The sequence below is a fragment of the Mesoplodon mirus genome, assembly GCF_964341445.2.
Source record: "Mesoplodon mirus genome assembly, chromosome: 7".
Lineage (NCBI taxonomy): Eukaryota > Metazoa > Chordata > Mammalia > Artiodactyla > Ziphiidae > Mesoplodon > Mesoplodon mirus.
Genome location: NC_138983.1, coordinates 130223636 through 130245008, shown reverse-complemented (window position 1 = coordinate 130245008; position 21373 = coordinate 130223636). Strand labels below are relative to the sequence as shown.

The 21373-nt window shown below is 39.0% G+C and overlaps 1 protein-coding gene across 3 annotated transcripts in view; it reads left to right on the top strand.

The window, feature by feature from the left end:
• LOC309807485 (uncharacterized protein) overlaps positions 1–21373 on the top strand; it is a 278689-nt gene that overhangs the window by 203398 nt on the left and 53918 nt on the right. For 2 of the 3 annotated variants that reach the window (XR_014294580.1, XR_014294581.1), the window contains one exon: positions 4219–4305. The gene's annotated coding sequence lies outside the window, so the exon portion shown is untranslated. Of the gene's footprint in view, positions 1–3690; positions 3780–4218; positions 4306–21373 lie in introns of all 3 variants that reach the window. The other variant, XR_014294582.1, reaches the window with a different exon arrangement.

Sequence of the window (21373 nt, the reverse complement as noted above, 5' to 3'; positions counted from 1 at the left end):
ACCTGCCCCTTTCCCCACTGCCCTCAAAACACACAGTCTAAATATTCTTCTTTGTTCAACACCTATGTTTTAAAAATTCCAAATTAAGTTTCCCCACCCACTCTCTCCCTCCAACTAGACATACACATGCGCGCGCGCACACCCTTTTCACTTGTTAAGTTTGAAAGATGATATATACAACCAGCATGCTTTGCCAGTCTGCACGGTGAAGGCCAAGATTAATGCAGAAGGTTGGTGCAGCATTGCCGCAGAGCAGCGTGATCAGAATACAAGATGGAACGCAGGGGGAAAGGCCAAGAAATATGTCTGTGCTTGGAGTTTACACAAGTCTCCTTAGCAACTTGTCTGAATTTATTTTTCCCTTAATGTGTGTGGGTTTCTTCCAAACGCAGAGTGAAAGGGGAGTGGAGTTTCTAAGTCCCCTCTTTCTCTTCCCTGAGGGCGGAATCCTTGAGTTGGTGAGGGAGCCTTTCTCCCCCTTCCCAGCGCCTGCCCACCCCTCCCCTCCCCCATCTAGGTAGCTCTGATCCTTTGCATTGTGACTCTGTGGACAGTTGGTGGCTTTCCAGAAATTCCTATCCCCGTGGGGGATGATGGGACCTGTTTCTGATGGCCACAGCTGTGCAGGTTTCTGCCACAGCCTCCTGCTGCTGGTGCCTGCTCTCGTGTGTGGCATCTGCGGAAAGGTGCCTGTTTACACGCCAGCGTGTTGTAAAATAAGGGAGAAACAGCATAGCTCCTTTCCTCTCAACTGTGTCTTTTATTTTTCTGTCTTGCTCGTTTCCCTTTCTGTCTTTCATCACCTCCTGACACACAGACACACACACACACACACACGCACGCACGCACGCACACACGCGGTCCTGTAATTCTAATTAGAAGATGAATATAAAGCTTTTAGAAAAACACCTGACTCTTAGGAATCTGATACGTTGGATTTTATGTGACTGGGCTTGCTTCTGGGGAGACAGCCGTAAATACTGCAGTGGTTTTCCCTACAATTGCTGTACCTGGAAATAACTCTAGGGAAGTACAGTTGCTGCCTCGTTGGAGCCGATGTTGAATATAAATCTTAATATTTCTTCTTCTTGCCCCCTCCCCTTTTAGAGTCAGGGGAAAAAGGAAAAAAAGAAACCTAGCCAAAAAACCGTTAAGGTTTGATTCTGGCTTTTTTACAAACAGATGTTGCTTGTCATTCTGTTGGTGTTAAGTAGGCACCAGATTGGACCAAGCGGCAGTGTGTGTGTGTGTGCACGTGTGTGCATGTGTGTGTGAAAGAGAGAGAAGCAGAAGAAGGAGGGAGGGTGGGAGAGAGAGAAAGAGGCTTGGAGGAGAGAGAAGGAGTGTGTTGGGGGTGCGTAGGGGGCTGGAAGGCAAAACCAGATTGGTTTTGGGAAAAGTTGAGAGCAAGAAGTAGGTAATATAGATTCATACCTCTTTTTTCTTTCCAAACTTCAATTTGACGGAGACTTTATAAAATCATATTCCATTTGGTTGATTTTTGTTGTTCCAGAGGAAGGGGGAAATGTGGAAATCAGTAGATGTGGAGAGCCCTGGATGAGACAAGCTAAGCTCTCCTGGAGTGAAACGCAGAGAGAGGGTTGGCAGGCTCTCCCTGGGTGAACCTCTACCCTGGAGTAAGGCAAAAGGTCTCTGTTTCAGCTGAACTTAGCTTCTTGTGTTTGATGGGCGCTTCTTTTTGTAAGTATCATTGTGGAGGTTCCAGTCTCTTTTGTACTTTTCCCAGAACAAGAATCCCCTTGTTACACAGCCAAGGTTCGAAGGAAATACAGACTCTTTACCTATTGCATATCTCCTTTCCTGCAGGATCCAAGTGATCTAATCCTCAATATTCCCCCCAGCTACCCTGTACCCTCACTTCATTTGTAGCTTTCTAATCCAATTGTGGTATGCTTTCTCAAGAGCAAAACATAGCTTTGAACATTAAAGTGTTAAAGTTGCCTGGCATATAGAAAGCTTTGTGCAGCATATAATTCGTTTATATTCAAGAATTGACAGACATCCGATTTTTTAAAAACATGTGTCTCATGTTTCCATACCAGAATCAGGGTCTTCTATGTTTTTTTAAAATTTTAATTCTCGTAAAAGCCTTTTTGGCTTTATTAACAATATAGCTAGAAAGGAATTTGTAGGCTGGCACCCTTGCTTGTGTTTTAAAAAGCAAGAAAAATTGTCATCCTGAGCAAACTTAACGCTTTCAAAAGTGAAAGCGACCTCCTTAGCCAGTTGCACACGAAACAACTTGTTACTGGCAGCCCCTCTCTCTTTTGTTTCCTCGGGTGTGTCAAAAGCAAATTTGCCTCCAACTTCTCACTCTTAAATAGTCGGTCCCTGTTATACATCTGTTGTAAGTGAACACTTAGTGGGTTTAAGATTGCTTTTAAATTACCCCCCCCAAAAAAGCACACTACTCAAATTATCTGAGGGTATCTTTTGTTTTCATCCAATCTATTTTATTCTATCACGCCATTTTTCATGTCTTTGTTCTTTAGCCGACCTAGCCACACTTTCATTTTTCATTTGACGTAAAATATTTATTTATTTTTTTAATACAGGGAGTATGTAGTAGGAAGGTTATAAATATCAGTTCCTAATTTTCCCTCTGCCCGAAAGGAACGCGAAAACCATGGCGTTGCTTTGCCAGTCTCCTCCCTCCCCTGCTCCCTTCTGGTCAGTTTTTCCTGGGGAGAGAAGAATTCCTTCTACCTAAGCTAGCTGGCTCTGGTGCCGGAAGCCTCTGTCTGTCTGCACAGGGTGCTTGAGGGACACTCGCACCCTGGGGGCTGGTGTCCTGGTGGCCAGGTCGCAGGTGGAGAAAATGTGCTGTGATGCGTGGCACCCGTGAATTACTCTTGGAGGAGCACTTGCTGGATGTGCCTCTTTTGTTGAGGTGATTGGATCTTTCTACAAAGAGCAGGGGCTGCAGAGGGTGAGAGAAAAGACATCAGGAGAACTGGAAAGCCATAGGGAGACCAAGACTAGCTGTTTCTCCTGCTTCGTGATGTCGGGTTAATGCCAGGGTTAGATTTGAGTTCTCCCTCTCTCTCTTTGCTCCTTTCTTCCTTTCTCTCTCTCTCTCAATCTCTCTCTCTCTCTCTCTCTCCCTCCCTCCTTCCTTCCCTCCCTCCCTCCCTTCCTTCCTTCCTTCCCTCCCTCCCTTCCTTCCTTCCTCTCTCTCCATTTTCTCCATCTCTCACTTTCTGTTTAATTTTCTCTCCTTTTTCTCTCTCTGTCTCTTTGTCTCTTTCTCCTCCCTCCCTCTCTTTCTCTCTTTCTTTCTCTTTCTTTCATAACAGGTTGTTCAGTTGAATTGCTCTTTCCCCCCAGGACAAAGGAGGTCTGCTGAGATTCTGTACAAGGGATACCTCTTTTAAAGAGAAGGAGGGTGGAAGGGCAGGGAATCTCTCTGTCGGTGTCGTTCTGCTGACATCACCGTGGATTTGGTGTTCAAGTCCACAGCCAGGCAAAACTCAAGTACATTTTCCCTTTTGCGAGCAGCTGCACAGTGAGTTTTCCTTCCACTAGTAAAGGAACAATGAAGGAAAAGCAAACCCTGCATCTAAAACCTGGCCAATGAAAGAGCGTTGGAATGGAAGCCAAGAAGCCCGCTGGGGTGGAGGGGGACAGACTCCTGAATCCACCACAATCAGATATTTTACTTCTTTTTAGTGGCCCCATCAGCAGAGAGAAATAATGACTCCCGAATCATTTCTGAATCAAAAAGTTAAAACTGTCTCAGTGATGCTACATCATGCCAGGTAATGATTGCCCAACTTGATTATACCTTAACCCTGCTTAATTATTGATAGCTTATCTCTTAATCATGTTTAGCAAATGAGCGGTTTGATATAAAACATTGGAATTTGGGAGGATTCCGAGACTTTGCATTCCTATTTGATCATTTTTCTGGTAAAATCGTTCTCAAGATTCATCGGTAGCCAGGGAAATTCCAGGAAAAATGTGAAAGTGACTTATTTGCAGAACCTTTCTATCATGTGTAGTTCTGGAAATGAAGAAAACGTAATGCTGCCCAGTGTTTTTCTAGAATTACTTTTATTTCAGTTTTTTGTGTTCCTTTTTACTTTCATTTTGGCATGAATTCTAGTTTAGCTTTATAAAAGAGTTGGGTGACAAAAAGAAACCAACCATAAACCAAGCAAAAAATCTTGATCCATTTAAAATAATTTTATTTTCCAGACGCAGGCAAATGGTTTGAAGATGCTGGCCTAGCAAGATGGCAACAGGTTTAAAAAAATAGGATTCATAAGAAGTTCCTTTTTTCAGGTAATTATATTTTCCTATAATTTCCCCAAACCTTCCATTTCCTCAAGTATTACAAGTTTTTAGGGCATGCTTGAATCATTTAATTATGAAGAATAACTATTTTAAGCTTGATTTTTTGACAATAGCAACTAGTTTTATAATATTCGTAGCCAATGAGCAGATCATTCAATTCTATGGAGCTCAGAAAAATATTTTGAAAGTTATTGCTTAACAGTGCTTATTTCTTTTGACAACGATTTAGGCAAACCTCATTTGAAACCATCAGGCGCCGTTCTTAAACTCTGTGGCTATCTTTAGTAATTGTACTTAGAAATATAAGTATTAGAGGATTATCTCTAAAAAGCCTAACATGTGCTCTGAATTCCTGGAAGATATGGCTTATAGAAGTTGCATAATAACTGATGCTTTATAACATAATAATGGCATAATAGTTGATGTTTTAACTTTAGTCCTAGATTAGTAATACTGTATGTCTACATACATACAGTGTGTAGACATATTTTATACAACTATGCTTACATAGGTCCAGTGACTAGGATTTGAGCTCAGCTATCATGATATAAGTAGTTTCCTTTCAGTGTTATTGGAGGACTTTGTGCTACGTAAATATGTTTAATAACACAAATGATATATTTGCTTGATAAATTACCTTACCCTACTTTTGCCATTGTTTATAGGCATTTGCCTACATTTTCCAACTTAATTATTAGTGTTACTATCTAAGGTAGCCCCACAGAATCTTGCTTAAGAAAGCAGAACAAACTTTCCTCTGAAAAGAACCCTTATTATTTTACTCAACACAAAGATGGTTCTTGAAAGAGGTATTCAATTGATATTTTGGGGAAAATGTCTATTCCCAAATAAACCATTCTTCTACTAGGTCGGTATCTAAGTTTCTCTTTTTTCTGCCACCTAGGCATCTTCTGATTTCTCTTTTATTTTCTAAAATTAAAACTCTGGATTGTTTGGAAATTAACACTACAAACTCTTCAGAATGAATAACCTTTCTCTGTCCTGTATTTTCCACACACGCACACACAAAAGACACAGAGAAGCCCCCAATTGAAACACGGCATTGAGTTCCTTTTTATGGACTTCGAGGGTGCAGATTTACAAAGGTGATGCCTCTTGAATGATTCAGTGTACCACTCTGACAGATCTTCATCCGTTGCTAACAAATATTGCATTCTGCCTTTTTAATAAATGGTAACAACAGTTCTCATCACTTCGGGAGCCTAAGCCTATTCCTTTATACATTAATAAGAGCTCCTGTGTCACACACATTGCCGCCATCCTTAACAGTGTGCAAAGTGCCCATCCTCAAATACCTCTGGCCCTATGACCTTGTCAGGGAGATCAAAGAAAAATAAGAGGCTTGGAGTTTATTTTAAAACCTTTTGTTCTATAAAGGAAATGAACATTTTAAAATAACAGAAAGTCCAAACCATTTTGAGGTAACTGGTTTGGATCCTCCTTGCTTCCACTTGGGATTGTTGTTTCTTTGGATCTAAAAGTCAAGCCACGGAGCTGCAGCGAAATTCTCGGTCTTGGCACCCTTCACAGCACCAGTGAACTCTGAGCAGTGATGCGTGTGGTTCCATCGTGATTAAACAGGCAGACAATGACGTGTCTATGAACCATTGCCTCCTCTTCCCTATTTGTCCCACTGTTGGTTTCCTGTTTTCTCGCTTTCACCTTTTAAGTTGTATACATCGGGGCCTGCTCTTTTCTCTGAATAATTCTCAAATTCAGCTGTGTTTTTTTGTTATTAGGAGAGCCTCCCAGATTCTTGAGATAGGAATGAATGTTCCTCTGTCAAGGCAAAGGTCTATTTTTTTGTTTGTTTTTTTGAGAACCAGGATCTACGGTCATTGCTAACAAAAGTTGAAAAGGTCTCTTTTTAGGTCCTACAAAGAGATGGAGGCATATGTTTTTCCCCACATCTAGGGAGAAGGATGATTTTGCTTTCCATCATTTGTCCTTGAAGTACTCACGCTTGAGACTCTGTCCTCAATAAAATTCACAAAAGGAGCCATTAATGAAAGTACATTGTCTTGGTTGCTCCTTTACTTGTAGAACACTGATTTTTGAAGAAAGGATGTTACGCTGACGAACAAAATCCTTTTATGAGAAGTCCTTAGAAATAGAGTCATTCCCACAACCTGGGACAGTTTTGAGGGGAGCAACTCTACAATTTCTTTTCTGGTTCAGATGTTATAAAATATGCCCAGACTTGCTCATTGTTGGTGTTTGGACCAATAATGGGGGCAGAGTGAGGGTGAAATACAAACTTTTCCTCAAGATGAATCTTCCAATTTAATATAACTGGAAATCTCCTCTAGAATAATTTTCGGGAAATACTAACAAGCCCATTGGTGGTGCTTGCTAGTTTATTACAGCTGTTTGCCAGAATGCAAATAAAAAAGGAAAATTTCACCATCTTTTTTTCATGTAATTACAGGTATTTAAAAGAATGAACTTGCATTTGGGTTCTCCAATGTTTCTCTCTTTGTCTCCCTACAACTGAAAGACTTTTCTTTATTCTGTTCGTTTGCCATGTACTGATATCGCTATGCTCAATGTGCGTGTTAAGGTCTGAATAAATGAGTCTTCTGTAATATTAAACAGTAAAATGATGAGGTTTACCTGAAGCCCGTTGTGTCTATGGAATAAGTGAAAAGAGGGAAGTATGTGGGGGAGAACCTAGAAGATGCTGCTTAACTTTTGCCCTTTTAAGAGCGGGATGAAGTCTTCCCGTTTCTGGCGTGAAATGATAGAATGGCAGAACCTTTGGTTGGACTAATGGTGTTAACGTTTCATTTTCAGACATGTCAGACACCCACACGAGAGAGATGCTAAGGCCTGTTGCCACAAACCCGTAGATCCGAACTTGTGATGATAGTCCACACAAGCTTGTGTCTATAGGTATGTGTCTGTGGGCAATCTCACAGACCACGAGCTTTGCCTGTCTGCCGTCAAAATCCCCTCCAATTCCTTGATTCTCCTTCTCTTCCCCTTAGTTTCCTCTAAGAGGGGTAGACACCGAAAGAGGGGCTGGTGCGGAGGAAGGAGATCTTTTGTCCTGAAATGGATGAGGCTCTTCAATGATTAACTTATAGGCTCGCCCTCAATTCCCTTCTTTCTTGTAACTGCTCTCAGCTGTCAAACAAAGAGCCTGGGCTCACAGGTGGGGCAGCAGGAGTGGGGGTGACTCAGACGACTTACTGCTGAGTGGTGAGTAAATAGACACATACACGAGGGTTTGTTTTGTTTTCTGTGAGCCTAATTGTTCTCAAAGTTATCGTTATCATGATCTTTTTTGGAAAGTAACAGAGATTTGTTTATAAGACCCGGTTCACCCTGGTTTGGGTTGTATCAGTACCTTGTAGCAAGTCTTCCTTTCCCGTTGTTCTCCAAGTGCCGTCAAATCAGTCCTTACCTTTAAAAATAAAATTAATGAGGGGAATGGATGTGCTTAACTATTTATACTTCTGGACATACCCAGCACTGTAAGAAAAAGAACTTTTATAGAAAAGAAATGGCTCATTTAGGTCTAGCTTCATATTTGTCCAGAGCTGTTTTATAACTCTTCACCATGTTTAAAAGGCTGGAATGAAAATAATTTTATCCCCTTGCCTCTTAAATGTCACCATTGTGCCAGGATTGGAAAGCCAAACTGACTCCAGATCAAAGCAAAATTGGCTGTATTTGTCTCATTCCAACAATGTGAGCTGAAGAGTCTGTAAACAGAACCCAGGGTGAAAAGTTGATCAGATTTGAATGACTCTGAAACTTTTGCATTCCCTTTTGGTCAAACATAGTGCCAGGAGTTCCCTTAAGACTTTTTTTTTTTTTTTCTATTTTTTTTTTTTTTGGTGAAGCCTCTTCTAACAAAAAACAGTCAATATGAACTAGTTATTAGTATCAGCAAAAGGTTTGAAATTCAAATGGATACATTTTTTTCTTTTTTTCACTAAATTCTGTCTCCTCATAAGAGCTGCACTGTTCACGGGTAGCTAGAGCTCTTTCTTCTATCAAGCATGTAAAAATGAAATTTTGTATGTCGGAATTAGGAAGGCCCAGATACAGGTGACATTGTTTAAAGACGTCTTGGAGAATACCAAGTTCTGCAAATGCTACACCCTGAGGATGTTGTGTGTATGCGTTTCCTTTGCATTTGCTCTGCAAAGCATTGAGGAGGGTGGTCTGTAGATCTTGACTTCCAGCTTACTGAGAAATTGTTGCTTTGTTCTGGAATGATGGAACGTTACATCCAGAAGAAAAAGTCTGTCCCTATTGGTGTGTATCATGTATAATTCTTTGCCCAAGGCCTTTATCTGCCCATTAAGCACACAATCTACTGGGTTGGTTTTATACACCTCTTTGAAGTGGTCGACTTGGAATGGATAAGCTGCTAGCAAATTAAACCTGTACCTTCCCTAGATAAACACTTAACGTTTGATAAAGGCAAAATCGTGTCTCTACTCATCATCCCTTTAACCTGCTATTAAATGTGCTACCAGTGGGACCAATGGAATTCATGAATCTAGGGATGCTGAGCAGCCTAAATTCCCTATACAGGGACAGCATTAAGACTACAGGGTGACCAGTAAGTGACTGTCAGATCGTTTCTTTTAAGGTTTTTTTTTAAACCCAGTCATTACCCTAAGAAAAAAGATTATGCAGAGCAGTCCATCTTTTCAAAGTTTCTATAAGGCCTAGGACGTGATTATTTGATTCACCTGGCTAGAAAATATTCTAGTGGAAAGCCCAAAGCCCCTGGACACTGGTCACAAGAAACAGGATATTAAATATTTTATAGGATGCTGAAATTCAGTATTTTTCCCTTCTTCCATGTTCATGAATGAGTGGTTCTGTAGCTATTAATTATTCCATTGGGACTCCCTCAGAGTGGACCAGATATTTTACAGGAAGCTGCAGAAAGTAAAATAACTTCAGGTTTTCCTCAGAAAGACTCTAAAATATATATTTAGTAGTCATTATTGCTTGGGGGTGTAGAGAGAATGGGTATAAAACAAACTCGTTTTATTAAAATTCTCAAATTATCAAAAATATATTTATGAAGCTGTAACACGAGGATATAATTTAGATTTTTTTTTAACAGAAAAAAATAATTATTATTCCAAGAATTATGTTTGATAAAGCAGTTCCCCCTGTATCACCAGAGTTTGGAGAGAGTAGGAGGAACTGGTGTTTAATTTTGAAAGGGTTTCTTGTTTGTGTTTCAAAATTAATAAATGGATTTCTCTTCATGGGAAGAAACTGATACATACAGGACAAAATTAACTTTGGGTTTTAAGTTAATATGATTTCTTGTTTCTCAGTGTGCTTACCAGTCATTCCCCAGCATTTGTTAGGTGCTCTGGATCTTTGCTGACTATGTTAGTTAACTTCATCAGATGTCACCTAGCCTCTCTAATTGAGATTTTAAAAGTTTCTTAGGCCTGTAATAGTGCTGAAATTTTACAGAGAAGTCCATATGAATGACTCTCCCAAATTTGCAAAGACTTATTAACACCTAACATGTGGCTCAATAAAGTATGAGTTGGAATAAAGCCACTTTTTTTTCGCTGTAGCCATATGGCTAGACAAATGATAGGATGCATCCACTCGTTCATTCAGCAAACCTTTATGAATGCTTACTATGTGTTCAGTACTTTGCTAGAGGGTGAAGACATTCCTCTGACTTCAAAAAACTGATTATCTGGTCAGGAGTCCCTTTGCAGAATTGCTTGTCGGCCATACCGACACAGACTTTAATGAATCATGTTTTAATCATAACGTTTGTCCAGCTTCCAAACACAAAATCAATACAGAATATGTTTACTAGTGGGGAATCCCTGCTTTTCCATAATCTCAGACACTCGTAGAATTGTTCAAGATTCACCCTCCCTTCATTTGGAAAGATTGCTGCTGGTAGCACTTAAAACCTCAATGTTCAATAGTCTGAGAGTCTGTGTGTATGTATTCAGAATACCTTTAAAATACGTTTTTTAAAGTTAAAAGAGTAAAATAGATTCTCTATACCTAAAGATATGTAACTACGGTTCTCCTATAAATGCTATTTATTTTATTTTTTTACTTTCCCTTTTCAATAAGACCTTTTATGACATCACTCCATATCATAATTGCATGTTGTTATTACATGCCTACAAATATTTACACTAATTATGTAATGAGCCATAATTGCACTAATACATGATAATGGGCTAAAATCAGTGTAAATAAACAAGGAAATTCACACAACTAAAAGAGCAGGGTGTTGAAAACCATTAGTATTCTAAGAGCAACATCTTTTTATCTTTGACCCCTAGAAGAAGAAGGTACATGGAGAAAGATGAATGTTTCCATTTCCAGATATTTAAAAGCTCTGTAAGCTATATGCTTATACTCATAGACTAGTATTCTAGCACACTGGAACTTAACCTCTCTTCGTTGTATCTTCTTTTGCTTTCTCTTACCTGCCCCTCCACTGCCTTGTTTCCCATTTATAAGAGTTATATCCTGACTGTGTTTATAGAATCAGGCAAATGGTCAGTGCAAGGAAATGAATTATATTTTCTTTTAGTGCCCCAGTGGATATTAAATCATATGCATAAGTGAGTATCTAAAAGGCAGGGGACTTGGAGTTACTTCTTCAATTTCCATATGAGATCCAGGACTTAAGGCATACTTGTCAGGTTGAATTCAGTCATTCTACAGTTTTCCCCCCTCTGGAATCTTGATAGCAAATCCACCTTCCTATGATTGAAGTTACAATGTAAATGGAAGAACAGGGGACCTGACATAAAAATAAAAATCACCTAGCCTTTAACTTTAGGTTCATTTATACTTCCACTTTATTCTTTCGTTCATACATGTTTGTTTTCATGAACATGTTTTTAAGTCTCTACTATGTGCCAGGTAGTAGGCATGCAGGTGGTACCAGATTTGCAAAGGTGAGTAGTGCAGCCTCATCTTCAAATAGCTCAGGGTCTAGTGAAGGAGACAGATAAGTGATAATGCAGTGGTGTTAGGGCTAGATTAGAAATGTGTGTATGAAATTACGAGATAATCAGAGAAAGAACTCTTTGAATTGAGGCTTGAAGGATGAATGGGAGTTTGCTTGGTAAAAGTAACGTCCCAGTCTTTCCCCCAAACCAGGTAGCATTGATTGAAGAGAGGCAGCCTCCTCAAAAAAGCAGCCTTACTCCTCGATTGCTGCGTGAGGGAATAGGGTTGGAAAAATGGGAAAAATGAACCTTCGCCAAGTTAGTTGAGTAACATGAAGAAACACAAGCTCTTCAGCATTTGCATCTGTCTTTAAAACCCAATCAGCATGATAGAATTATCATTCTTTGATTCCCTGTGTGCTCAGACACCCCTCCATCTTATACGGTTAGGCCCAGCCCCTCTGAGGAACAGCCTTTACCAGGCAAAACCAGAGTCCACTTGAGCGATGAGGAGAGATGGCCACAGAGCAGTCCTCATGGGAAAATACAAACCTGACCAAACATGGGAACACACAGAGATGGGAAGTCACCAAGCTTATGAGTCTGTCTGTCACTCCAGCATTGAACCGGCCCTGAAGATAAAGGAAAGATCCAGTTTAAAAATGAAAAGTACTAACAGGGAAATTTAATCCCTTATAATGAAAAAAATATAGAGTCACATTTCTATACATTGCTAAATAAACAGTTAGGGATAGACTTTGTGAAAAAAGTGGTGAAGCAGTCAACTCTGGAAAATGGGCGCTTTATAAATATGTGAATTACGTGACGTACATGATGAATACTGTTGAGCGAATGTTCACCGTAACTTCTATATTATTTGTTTATCTCTAATTTGTTCATAGTCCTGTTTCCTGTACCTTTTCACCATGTTTTGGCTTAAACTATTTCCCCTTGTTTACCAACCCTTTAGAGATTCCAGTTTTCCAGGTTCACAAGGGAAACATTTGTCTTTCTAATTCTTTCTTCAGCTCCTCGAGTTTAAATATTGGTCTGCTTTCATTGTTCTGTTAACAGGTACCAGAGGACATTAGATTGATCAGAACGACAGCCATTATATAACCTTACCATAATTTTCATGCACAAATAATTTCTAGAAGACCAGTCCCAAGTATTTCCTTCCAGTCTGCACAGTAATCTCATGCCAAGGTTCTTGTGTTATTTTCTTTACTGTCGGACCCTTTGATGTGCTGTCTCTTATGAATGGCCCAAATAAGTGACAGCATGAAGAACAATTATAAGACTAACTTGTCATTTCATTGCTTAAGAAATGGTAGCTTTCCAGCCATTGTGACTGCATGCTCCCAGGTTGAGGTAGTAGGTTGTATAGTTTAGAATTACATCAAGGGAGATAACTGTACAGCCTCCTAGCTTTCCTTGGGTCTTGCACAAAGCAACATGCCGAGAATGATCATGGTTCCTCCAGGCCTTTTCTTTTCCTAAGAAAGCCTATTAAAGGTAAGATTGGGTACAGTTTTTTTTAGAATTCATGTTTTATTTAATTCTTGCACCCTGAAGGTCTACAGCAGAAATAGGAGCAAGACCCTCAGGCTCCTATATGGTCTTCATTTCTTAGCTAATACATCCACCCTTTAGAAGAACCTGTGGCCTTGCCCTAGAAGACACTGTCATTACTTTGTCACATTTATTATGAGTTTGACAGGAAACACAGCTATTACCTGTGTCTGTGTTGGATAAGAGTTTGTGTATTAAACATCTGTAGCCACTTGACATATAAGGACCTACTTAGTATTGCTTATACATTTATAAAGATTTTTTAAAAATCAGATTACCTCCCTGTGCAGGACAATAATGGCTTCTCCTTTTCAGTGGCATAAACTTGAGTGATTTCACACAGCCATGGTTTCCAAGGGCAAAGTAGTGTTTGGGGTCCTGTTTCTGAAGGCAGACTAACTGTCATATGGTTGAATTTCTACTGACTCGGTAATAAGGTTGTATCTACCAGAGTTTAAATCATGCCATCTTTGCTTTCAGAGTGGCTGTGGTGTCTAGGAGGTCATACCCTTGTGTTTTTTGGCCAGTAGCTCATGGTTGGACACACAGTTTGGGAACTGCAAGGAAAATAAATTATGGAGGCCACTTTAGATACAACTTAGTGTCAGTTTCATCAGTAATGGATGGGTAAAGCATTCTTCAAAACAATTCATTCTTTATCTTCATCTTTGGTGAGTATGGGTTCTGTTTCCTCAGGGAAACTCTTCACTGAATTTTATATCTGACAGTCATTCTTAGCCCCAGAAATTCCAAGTACACGATTAATACAAATTACCGTAGTTTGTCTTCTGAGAATTAATCTTAGGATTTAAAAAGAAAAAAAAAAAAGTTGCAGCATGCTACATTTTTAAAATATCCTCAAGAAATTATAATAGCTATAATGGGTGATGTAAGTGTTATTTTAACTTTTCAGAATCCAGTGATTTAAACCAGCTATTTTCTAGCACACATGTAAGTTTCAAAACATAAATGTGTTGCTGGCAACTTGACCTTCTTCATCAATCAAGGAACGTTTTGCTGACACAGTTTATGGAGACTCTGGCCAGCTAGAATAGCAAGTTAATAAACTTTCTTGAAGATATGTCACCTGTACTTCTTTATTTGCACTCATCAGATTCTTTTTGACTTGGTTCATTAGTAGAGGCATTTAACTAGTATGTGATAACCCAGTCAACCCCCTTCTGCTACTGGGTAATTATGCATTTCCACAGTCATTCTTTTTTTTTTTTTTTTTTTACATCTTTTTATTGAAGTGTAATTGCTTTACACTGGTGTGTTAGTTTCTGCTTTATAACAAAGTGAATCAGTTATACATATACATATGTTCCCGTCGGGACAAACACTAGCCTTCTCAAAGCTGGCTTTGGCATACTGTCTTCCCCGAGCCTTTCTGGAAGACCCAGGGAGGAATAAGTAAGCCAAGTTTTTATTAATTCAATCAATATGTATTTTCTAAATATTTAGTGCACATTTGGACTGCAAATAGAATAATACCCCACCTCATTTCTATTCTTGTCCCACTGTACTATTTTCCCTTCATCTCTTGCCCTCCAAATTCTAACCCCACTGAAACACTTGTTTTTCTATTCTGAGACCAATCTTTGATGGTCTTTAATAGCTTGTTTCTCTAACACTTGTCCTTCCAAGTTCTATTGACTGCTTCCTTTAAATAGTGTTTATCAAACTTTAATGAACAGGAATCCCCCAGGGATCTTGTTAAAAATGCAGATTCTGATTTAGTAGGTCTGAATGGTGCCTGAAATGCGGCATTCCTACCAACTCTTAAGTGAGGCTGATGCTTTTGGTGTGTGGAGCACACTCTTGGGTAGCAAAGCTTTACATAATCAGATGTTTCTAAATTCCAAGATGTCCAGACACTTAGGCTGAGGGGAAAACATTTGGAGACAGCTCCCTGTCTATAGATAAGTACAGCAAAATTCTCCTTTAATTGCAATCACACAGCCTACCTTTTACAAATATTTTAGTTTCTTTCACTAATACAGAACCCAAAGATGCAGCGCTATGAAAGTTGAGTATGGTCCCAAAGATCTTCTTCATGTTACACTGATCATTCAGCAGACGCATCCTTCAGTAGAGCCTGTAAAGAGAATTCACCAGGGGCGTGAGTGCAGGTGCCACACCTGGTTCTGCCCTACTCAAATCATTTAAGCCTTCTGAACATCAGTGCCCAATTATGTGAACCCACGGACTAGACCTGGACAATTTCTGAGTGACCTTTAGTATAGAATATTCTGCAATTCTGAGACTGTCATTCAGGAATTGTAGGTGGCAGTGACTAGAATCTTACTTTTTATCCTCCATAGCCTCCTGTCTTATAACGTGAAAACAGAAATTTCCAATTCTAGGTCTATACTGTCAAAGGGACATGAGCAGAATGGTAAGGAATAATTTGCAATAATGGTTACCACAATAATCCGCTAACACAGAAAGCCACATTAAGGCAACGGATAAAATAGCCTAAGAAAACAGTGAATATTAATTCCCTTGTTCCTTCCATGGTTTGTAGATCATTAGGATAATAAAGAAAAGTAAATTAATTTCTACCTAGTTAATGTCTGTGAACAGGGTTAAAAGCACTGAATATCATTTTACAGTAGAGATTAGCTCAGTGGTGAACAGGAGGGGGGCTATGTCGGACATGTGAAATTCACCACCTCCTTCCCTGGTTCCTGTCTGTGCTCTTTCTAAACAAAAATTATGTGCTTCGTGCTCTACCGCCAACAGCAGTATGGAGCACACGAGAGCTTCTGTGGCCCTTCTCAACCTTTTTACATCAGTCACAGAACTCCCACTGTTCTGTGCTAATGCAAAATGCAATAACGTTTAGCATCAGGACATCTCTGAGTCAAGAGGTTAACGGAAAACACATCTCCCATTGTGTTCCTGCAGCTCTGATACTGTTAATGGTGAAAACACCATGGAGACAAATAGATCTCTCTTTATTCAGGATGCTTTGAGTGAAGAGAAAATATATATGACATGGTTACAATGTGAGAGCCCTCTCTATATGGTGCATTAAGGAAGAATGGGGCAGAGGAGAGGTTCATGTAACATCATGCTTGATATGGCTTGAGTCTTGTCTAGAGGGAGTTTTCTGTTGCCTTCATTTTCTTTCTGTTGCTTTAATTCTTCCAGTTCTGGTGGTGGGGGGAGTGAGACTTAACCTTTCAAGGTACAAATTCAAGGAAAGAGGACTCTTTGGGTAAGCATAGCGGAAGACTTTATGAGTATGTTCTAAAATGTGGCGGGAAGAGATACACGATCACATAGCTGCCACTTTCTTATCCTACTCTTGTGCATCTTCCCTTTCTCTGGTGTGCACTTCCAGTATAGAGACTGTGGACCAATATGTTTGTAAAAAAAACCCAAAACGCACACATTATAATTATGCTGAGATTTTTTTTTTTATGTTTACTGGTTTATTATAAAGGATATGGCTGAACAATCAGATGAAGAAATACGTGGAGTCCAGTCCTGATGTGTCCCTAGCACAGGAACTTCACTCCCATGGAGCTGGGTTGGGTCATCCTCCCAGCATCTGGATATATTCTCTGACCTGGAGCTCCTGGAACTCTGTAGTTTAGGGATTTTTATGGACCCTTCATCAGGTAGACATGATCAGTTATTTTTTTTTTTTCCTGGATACAAATCATTTATTTATTTATTTATTTATTTTTATTAGTTTCTGCTTTATAACAAAGTGAATCAGTCATACATATACATCTGTTCCCACATCCCTTCCCTCATGCATCTCCCTCCCTCCCACCCTCCCCATCCCACCCCTCCAGGTGGTCACAAAGCACCGAGCTGATCTCCCTGTGCTCTGCGGCTGCTTCCCACTATCTATCTACCTTACGTTTGGTAGTGTATATATGTCCATGCCTCTCTTTCGCTTTGTCACAGCTTACCCTTCCCCCTCCCCATATCCTCAAGTCCATTCTCAAGTAGGTCTGTGTCTTTATTCCTGTTTTACCCCTAGGTTCTTCATGACTTTTTTTTTTTTTTTTAATTCCGTATATATGTGTTAGCATACGGTATTTGTCTTTCTCTTTCTGACTTACTTCACTCTGTATGACAGACTCTAGGTCTATCCACCTCATTACAAATAGCTCAGTTTCATTTCTTTTTATGGCTGAGTAATATTCCATTGTATATATGTGCCACATCTTCTTTATCCATTCATCCGATGATGGACACTTAGGTTGTTTCCAGCTCCGGGCTATTGTGAATAGAGCTGCAATGAACATTTTGGTACATGTCTCTTTTTGAATTATGGTTTTCTCAGGGTATATGCCTAGTAGTGGGATTGCTGGGTCATATGGTAGTTCTATTTTTAGTTTTTTAAGGAAACTCCATACTGTTCTCCGTAGTGGCTGTACCAATTCACATTCCCACCAGCAGTGCAAGAGTGTTCCCTTTTCTCCACACCCTCTCCAGCATTTATTGTTTCTAGATTTCTTGATGATGGCCATTCTGACAGGTGTGAGATGATATCTCATTGTAGTTTTGATTTGCATTTCTCTAATGATTAATGATGTTGAGCATTCTTTCATGTGTTTGTTGGCAGTCTGTATATCTTCTTTGGAGAAATGCCTATTTAAGTCTTCTGCCCATTTTTGGATTGGGTTGTTTGTTTTTTTGCTATTGAGCTGCATGAGCTGTTTATAAATTTTGGAGATTAATCCTTTGTCAGTTTCTTCATTTGCAAATATTTTCTCCCATTCTGAGGGTTGTCTTTTGGTCTTGTTTATGGTTTCCTTTGCTGTGCAAACGCTTTGAGGTTTCATTAGGTCCCATTTGTTTATCTTTGTTTTTATTTCCATTTCTCTAGGAGGTGGGTCCAAAAGGATCTTGCTGTGATTTATGTCATAGAGTGTTCTGCCTATGTTTTCCTCTAAGAGTTTGATAGTTTCTGGCGTTACATTTAAGTCTTTAATCCATTTTGAGCTTATTTTTGTGTATGGTGTTAGGGAATGATCTAATCTCAAACTTTTACATGTCCCTGTCCAGTTTTCCCAGCACCACTTATTGAAGAGGCTGTCCTTTCTCCACTGTACATTCCTGCCTCCTTTATCAAAGATAAATTGGCCATATGTGTGTGGGTTTATCTCTGGGCTTTCTATCCTGATCCACTGATCTATCTTTCTGTTTTTGTGCCAGTACCACACTGTCTTGATTACTGTAGCTTTGTAGTATAGTCTGAAGTCAGGGAGCCTGATTCCTCCAGCTCCGTTTTTCGTTCTCAAGATTGCTTTGGCTCTTCGGGGTCTTTTGTTTTTCCAAACAAATTTTGAAATTTTTTGTTCTAGTTCTGTGAAAAATGCCAGTGGTAGTTTGATAGGGATTGCATTGAATCTGTAGATTGCTTTGGGTAGTAGAGTCATTTTCACAATATTGATTCTTCCAATCCAGGAGCATGGTATACCTCTCCATCTATTTGTATCATCTTTAATTTCTTTCATCAGTGTCTTATAATTTTCTGCATACAGGTCTTTTGTCTCCTTAGGTAGGTTTATTCCTAGATATTTTATTCTTTTTGTTGCAATGGTAAATGGGAGTGTTTTCTTGATTTCATTTTCAGATTTTTCATCATTGGTGTACAGGAATGCCAGAGATTTCTGTACATTAATTTTGTATCCTGCTACTTTACCAAATTCATTGATTAGCTCTAGTAGTTTTTCGGTAGCATCTTTAGGATTCTCTATGTATAGTATCATGTCATCTGCAAACAGTGACAGCTTTACTTCTTCTTTTCCAATTTGGATTCCTTTTATTTCCTTTTCCTCTCTGATTGCTGTGGCTAAAACTTCCAAAACTATGTTGAATAAGAGTGGTGAGAGTGGGCAGCCTTGTCTTGTTCCTGATCTTAGTGGAAATGGTTTCAGTTTTTCACCATTGAGGACAATGTTGGCTGTGGGTTTGTCATATATGGCCTTTATTATGTTGAGGAAAGTTCCCTCTATGCCTACTTTCTGCAGGGTTTTTATCAGAAATGGGTGTTGAATTTTGTCGAAAGCTTTCTCTGCATCTATTGAGATGATCATATGGTTTTTCTCCTTCAACTTGTTAATATGGTGTATCACATTGATTGATTTGCGTATATTGAAGAATCCTTGCATTCCTGGAATAAACCCCACTTGATCATGGTGTATGATCCTTTTAATGTGCTGTTGGCTTCTGTTTGCTAGTATTTTGTTGAGGATTTTTGCATCTTTGTTCATCAGTGATATTGGCCTGCAGTTTTCTTTCTTTGTGACATCCTTGCCTGGTTTTGGTATCAAGGTGATGGTGGCCTCGTAGAATGAGTTTGGGAGTGTTCCTTCCTCTGATATTGTTTGGAAGAGTTTGAGAAGGATGGGTGTTAGCTCTTCTCTAAATGTTTGATAGAATTCGCCTGTGAAGCCATCTGGTCCTGGGCTTTTGTTTGATGGAAGATTTTTAATCACAGTTTCAATTTCAGTGCTTGTGATTGGTCTATTCATATTTTCTATTTCTTCCTGAGTCAGTCTTGGCAGGTTGTGCATTTCTAAGAATTTGTCCATTTCTTCCAGGTTGTCCATTTTATTGGCATAGAGTTGCTTATAGTAATCTCTCATGATCTTTTGTATTTCTGCAGTGTCAGTTGTTACTTCTCCTTTTTCATTTCTAATTCTATTGATTTGAGTCTTCTCCCTTCTTTTCTTGATAAGTCTGGCTAATGGTTTGTCAATTTTGTTTATCTTCTCAAAGAACCAGCTTTTAGCTTGGTTGATCTTTGCTTTCGTTTCCTTCATTTCTTTTTCATTTATTTCTGATCTGATCTTTATGATTTCTTTCCTTCTGCTAACTTTGGGGGTTTTTTGTTCTTCTTTCTCTAATTGCTTTAGGTGCAGGGTCAGGTTGTTTACTCGAAATGTTTCCTGTTTCTTAAGGTGGGATTGTATTGCTATAAACTTCCCCCTTAGAACTGCTTTTGCTGCGTCCCATAGGTTTTGGGTCGTCGTGTCTCCATTGTCATTTGTTTCTAGGTATTTTTTAATTTCCTCTTTGATTTCTTCAGTGATCACTTCGTTATTGAGTAGTGTATTGTTTAGCCTCCATGTGTTTGTATTTTTTACAGATCTTTTCCTGTAATTGATGTCTAGTCTCATAGCATTGTGGTCGGAAAAGATACTTGATACAATTTCAGTTTTCTTAAATTTACCGAGGCTTGATTTGTGACCCAAGATATGATCTATCCTGGAGAATGTTCCATGAGCACTTGAGAAAAATGTGTATTCTGTTGTTTTTGGATGGAATGTCCTATAAATATCAACTAAGTCCATCTTGTTTAATGTATCATTTAAAGCTTGTGTTTCCTTATTTATTTTCATTTTGGATGATCTGTCCATTGGTGAAATTGGGGTGTTAAAGTCCCCTACTATGATTGTGTTACTGTCGATTTCTCCTTTTATGGCTGTTAGTATTTGCCTTATGTATTGAGGTGCTCCTATGTTGGGTGCATAAATATTTACAATTGTTATATCTTCTTCTTGGATCGATCCCTTTATCATTATGTAGTGTCCTTCTTTGTCTCTTCTAATAGTCTTTATTTTAAAGTCTATTTTGTCTGATATACGGATGAATGGATAAAGAAGATGTGGCACATATATACAATGGAATATTACTCAGCCATAAAAAGAAATGAAATTGAGCTATTTGTAATGAGGTGGATAGACCTAGAGTCTGTCATACAGAGTGAAGTAAGTCAGAAAGAGAAAGACAAATACTGTATGCTAACACATATATATGGAATTTAAGAAAAAAAAAATGTCATGAAGAACATAGGGGTAAGACAGGAATAAAGACACAGACCTACTAGAGAATGGACTTGAGGATATGGGGAGGGGGAAGGGTAAGCTGTGACAAAGTGAAAGAGCGGCATGGACATATATACACTACCAAACGTGAGGTAGATAGCTAGTGGGAAGCAGCCGCATAGCACAGGGAGATCAGCTCGGTACTTTGTGACCGCCTGGAGGGGTGGGATAGGGAGGGTGGGAGGGAGACGCAAAAGGGAGGGGATATGGAAACATATGTATATGTTTAACTGATTAAATTTGTTATAAAGCAACAACAACAACAAAATAAATAAATAAATAAATAAATAAATAAATATACCACAAAAAAAAAAAAAATAAATAAAGTCTATTTTGTCTGATATAAGAATTGCTACTCCAGCTTTCTTTTGATTTCCATTTGCATGGAATATCTTTTTCCATCCCCTTACTTTCAATCTGTATGTGTCTCTAGGTCTGAAGTGGGTCTCTTGTAGACAGCATTTATATGGGTCTTGTTTTTGTATCCATTCAGCCACTCTGTGTCTTTTGGTGGGAGTATTTAGTCCATTTACATTTAAGATAATTATTGATATGTATGTTCCTATTCCCATTTCCTTAATTGCTTTGGGTTCGTTATTGTAGGTATATTCCTTCTGTTGTGTTTCTTGCCTAGAGAAGTTCCTTTAGCATTTGTTGTAAAGCTGGTTTGGTGGTGCTGAACTC